The sequence below is a fragment of the Sinocyclocheilus rhinocerous genome, unplaced genomic scaffold, assembly GCF_001515625.1.
Source record: "Sinocyclocheilus rhinocerous isolate Xijiao unplaced genomic scaffold, SAMN03320098_v1.1 scaffold421, whole genome shotgun sequence".
NCBI classification, from domain to species: domain Eukaryota; kingdom Metazoa; phylum Chordata; class Actinopteri; order Cypriniformes; family Cyprinidae; genus Sinocyclocheilus; species Sinocyclocheilus rhinocerous.
The window spans coordinates 143,765-148,825 of record NW_015656177.1 but is presented as its reverse complement, the minus strand read 5'-3'; the positions used below and the strand labels follow the sequence as shown (position 1 = coordinate 148,825).

At 39.6% G+C, this 5,061-nt stretch overlaps 1 protein-coding gene across 7 annotated transcripts in view; it reads right to left on the bottom strand.

Annotated features, from left to right (window-relative positions):
- Positions 1-2,532, bottom strand: part of LOC107719798 (1-phosphatidylinositol 3-phosphate 5-kinase-like) — a 23,843-nt gene extending 21,311 nt beyond the window's left edge. For 3 of the 7 annotated variants that reach the window (XM_016527316.1, XM_016527315.1, XM_016527317.1), the window contains exon 1: positions 2,351-2,531. The gene's annotated coding sequence lies outside the window, so the exon portion shown is untranslated. Of the gene's footprint in view, positions 1-2,350 lie in introns of all 7 variants that reach the window. The other 4 variants (XM_016527319.1, XM_016527320.1, XM_016527321.1 and 1 more) reach the window with 2 other exon arrangements.
- Positions 2,533-5,061: the final 2,529 nt, after the last annotated feature.

Below are 5,061 nucleotides of genomic sequence, written 5' to 3'. Positions count from 1 at the left end.
TGTAGACATGTAGAACATATCCGCGTTTGTGCATCAATGTCTGTAATGTGTGCTGTAGGTGTGAAACTTTTAGGAATCTTATCCAAGTTGTAGGCTAGTCAATATTGGTCAGTCAGTCGTATCTGACATAAGGATCTGCGAATTAAACTGTGACCACAAACACATACCATTAACTTGAGTGAATTATATGGCAATAATCAGCAATATGCTTTCACACAAATAACTTTATTTTTTGAATGTTTCAATATGTGTTGACACAAATGACTTACTTGAATTTTTAATTGATACAACATGGCACTGAGTTGTTAGAAAAGAAATGCGTAGAGACGTTATTGCTTGATGACTATATATATAAATAATTACCTATACATAAACTAGAGAATACAAAGTGTACAAATGCTTCACATAAATACTATTAGCTGTAAGTGATATGGATAGAGCAGGGCTATCCAAACTCGGTCCTGAAGGGCCGGTGTCCTGCAAACTCTAAACTCTGCAGGACACCGGCCCTCCAGGACCGAGTTTGGACAGCACTGGGATAGAGGAATGGCACAAAAACCGGAAAATGACAAAACACAAACAGGAGTTGCAACAAGTCATGTGATTGCTAGAGAATTGTACTATGGCGAAGTCCTCCTCATGAATAATAATTAGTCTGTACTGAACTTACCAGTAAGAGCGTCCAATCAACAAACTCTGTTAATATTCATAAGCCAGACCTTCTCTTCGTACAGTAGCCCCTCACTGCAGAACAAAGATCAAGGGGGCGGGGCTGGATCCACATCTAGGGGGTGGAGATGGTAGGTTTAGGGGTGAGATGGGTAGGCTTAGGGGTAGAGATGGGTGGGTTTAGGGATCAGGGGGTGGAGACGGGTAGGTTTAGGTATATGTAAGGTGGGGGGAGTTGGATCTGGAACCAACCACGCCCCCTGGGTCTTGTGTTCTGCAGTGAGGACCATCTCTCTTCGTAGGCTTCGTTACCTGGCCACGTGACGAGCGCCAACATACCAACGTGTGCCTTTCATCCAATCAGGTAAGCCTATTCTCAATCCTTCCTGATAATGTCATTAGGTGCGTTCGACTTGAAGCACGGCTACAGACGGCAGTCAACGAGAGTAGCCGCTTGCAGTCGGGGGCGGAGTTGAAAACGGAGCCGTCAAGCCGGACATTTCTGCTCCCGTTAGTGACGCTCTCACGGTGTTTGCATACTCTATCACAGATGAAGTGAATTAAATGCAATATTTGTCAAATATACAGACGTTTCAGAAACGTTTTCATGAGCAACAGATATACTGATTATATACTGCTTAATACAACGCCATCTGTTCAAGAATAAAGTTCAAGTGGGGGAATATATGATTTCATCAGTGTTTTATGATAAACGTGACTCAATATAGCATTGCGACTACAGTAAAAAACCTTTTACTGTACCTGTACTGTTCTAAAAACACAGATTTGTGGCTATTATTGGAATTGAAAAGGTTAGAATAAACCCGAAACACACGTCATTGTTGTCATGTGGTGAATTTGGCCAATCGTGAAATGGCTGTGTCGTCATCAACGCTCCTGCAGTCGCTCTGAAAAAGCTGCGCCAGCTGAGTCAGCCGGCTGCTCTCGAAACGCTCTCGCGGTACTTTGATGCCACACGTGACAGTGACGTGGCGTCGGTTCAAGTCGGACAAAATTTCTAACCGGCATGCACTGCTTCAAGTCAGCCGCCGATCGGTTTGCGCGGCGCCGCATGAAGTCGAACGCACCTATTAACATTCAGCAGTCAAGCCTTCGCCATAGTAGTACACGTAAATTCGCATTCTGTTGGCGTTTATTATATTTTTAATCATATAACGTTACATGTAAAGCTAATTTTACGATTGTTAACTATACATGAGCATTACTATTACAAACACGGCAGAAAAGAGCGCTGTTGTGTTATTATTTTAGCGAATTCAAAACCGATCATGTGTGAACTGGATAACATAAATAACATAAATAATTTTTAGCGTATTGCAAAATGCTCATTAGCGAATATACTAACACATAATAGAATGCAACAGAGCAAATAAATACAGATAAAACTGAGCTATGTCACATCTAAGCAGTGATGCTGTAGACTGTTTTTATCTGAGAGTAACTCATCCGTTTAATCTGCTAGGCTTATCATTTAGACAATCAGTTTTGCTTGCGGTTATCTTACAATATACATTTAACACACACGATAGTTTTCGACAACAACGTCAAATTTCCTGTTTCATCCATCAAAGGCCCCAGTAAAGTTAGCAAAGCTAGCTGTCTAATGAACTAATACCAACGTACATGTATCATCACAGCATAACATAAATGTTAGACGTACCTGTGCTGCCTTTTTTACACCATGTCTATGTCGGCTGTTTAGAGATGTCAATAAACCTTAATGCATTTAATCCAGAGACATTTTCAGTAATTCCACCCTTGTGATGTTCGGCGACTTGATCAGACCTGCATAGTCGATCACAGAGAGTTCGAGCAGTGTTATTATAAACTGTGTCCTAAAGTGAAGTGCACGGACTCCAGAAGGGCGCATTTGAAGTGCGATTGCGTCACAGCGGCGCGACGAAGACTGTCCCAAACTGAAGTGTGGGGACTCCGAAGTGCGCATTTGAAGTGCAATTGCATCACAGCGTCAAGATGTAAGCTGTCCCAATTCAGAATGCACCCTCAAAAGACCGCATTCCAAGGCCAATTGTGCGACGAAGGCTGACGTATTTCGAAAGCGACTTCAAATGCGCCCTCCGTTTCCCAGGAAAATTAAGTGTACATCTGATGGACACTTCGCACCCTACCATATCCCAGAATCACTTGCGCAGTTGACAATGGAATTTATATTCAAAGAACATGGAGGATGACAGTTCTGTGGGGGAATTCACATTGAAATGTAAGTATTGTGTTTTCATTTACTCAAATACCTAGCGAAACAAGTGTTAAAAGCCAGGGTTAAAAATAAAATAAAATAAACTAAGCCCACAAACTATAAGGCAATAGTCTTTCTTTTTGTTGTTTTTGTAGTGCTGTCATGTCTACCTATGTTTTAACCAAACTTTAGCACTTCAGTATTTTGTATGCATGTCCTGCTATGTCATATTTTCTAATGTTAAGATTGCAAACATGTCTTTATATTTTTCATAAGTGTATCCATTTTCTCTTGTTTTAGGACTATTCTGGAGAAAATGAGCCTGTTGGGGAAAGACTTAAAAAATACAAACTAAGCAAGTTAATAGACACATTTTTGCTGAAATTCATTATGCTGTTGTTGTTAACAAGCATGGTTTATTTGTGTTGCCGTTCACTTCTCAGAAGATCCAGCAGCACTGTCAGGGCCTCCCTGCTCAGCCGAAAACCATTAAAAACCTGTCCAGCGCTGGCACATTCAGCTTTATCCTGCAGTACAGGGGTTTGGTCTGACTTAGGGAAAGAAGGAAAAGAGAAATTGTTTAGAGCTATGACAAAGTAATTAGTAGAAGAAATATTGAGATACTTTAGTAAACTACTTTTAGTAACTACCAATACCATATTGGGGAAAAGCTACTAGTTATATTTAGAACCTTAGCTAAAAGGATAGTTCACCCAAAAATGAAAATTCAAAACCTTGAACAACTTAGAATCAATAATTTTACTTAAAGGATAGTTCACCCAAAATGTTTTGGGTGAACTATCCTTTAAGTAAAAGTATTATCTTGCATACTCTAATATACTTAAGGTATTGAGAGTAAAAGTAAAGGTATACAGTACAGTAGTGAAAAAAAAATTTGTTAGGATGGTTTTGCATTAATATTACTGCTGCACTAATGTGTATGTTGATTTTACTTCTGAATATGTTGAAGGTTATTACATTTAAAGTTGCCTACTAAATATACTGTTGGGTAGTTTAATCTACAACAATGCATCATGTTGTAAAATACCATATTTTTAGTGTTGCTGTCTGTGAGAAAAAAAGAAAACTTAGTACTTCATATTTGTTCGAGAATACTTAACGAATGTACTTCCTTACAGTCCACCTCTGATTATTTAGAAAATGAAAGTATCAACATTTTGTCAGAATATTAACACATTTTTGCTAAATATATCAAAGGCTGCATCTGAAGGACTCGGACATTTGTAATCCGACAAAGGACGCAACAAACCAGTGTAACTTACCTGGCCATGGTCTTGGCTATGCCTGAGGTACATCACAGTCTCCTCCATTATGACGTAAGACATAAAAACAAAAATGAGCAATTCTGGCTCCTCCTATCCTGTCAGGATTGTCCTCTCATCAGCTCTCCTCTTGCACCGTTGCTATGCGACAGAGAGCTAATCGGGAACCTCTGGTGTTGCAATTAGGAAATCATGCGAAGGCAGTAGCCTTGTCCAAATACCCACACTTGCAGTCTTTGCACTTGACCACTTGATTACTTAAATGACGTATTTCCTGTATTTGGCCGAAGTCTTCAAGTGTGTGTCGAACTTTTCATTACCTGATGGGACACACTTATAGTGTTGTAAAAATGCAAGTGTTTTACACAGGTTTATTTTAATTTTAATTTGAAATACTTTGCATTTTAAAATCAACTTCTAAAGTCTGTTCAGTAGTCCCTATAACATGACATAATTTTTAATTTGTGGTGCTTCTAATGATAAAAAGCAGTTGCAAATGTTGTACATAATAAATATCACCACAACTCATCTTTGCACCAATAAAAGTAAAAACACTGTTTTTCAACCAAATTATTTGTAATATCTAATTATTATATTAATATTTAACTTACATTGGAAAGGTTTCCGTGACCTCTCGCGAGATCTCGGCAAAAAGTCTCACGATTTATTTCCAGAACATGATGCATGATGGGATACACTTAGCCTTGAATAGCGCTCCAGATTTAGGGTGCTTCTCAATATCCCTCCTCGTTTCCTTGTTCCTCCATCCTATGACCCGGAAACTGATCGAGCTCAGCCATCTTGAAGGACATCTCAATTCTCTAATTGCACCATGAGGAGGCGAGGATCGAGGAGTGAGGAGGCTTCCTGAGGAGCTATGAGCGAGGAGGG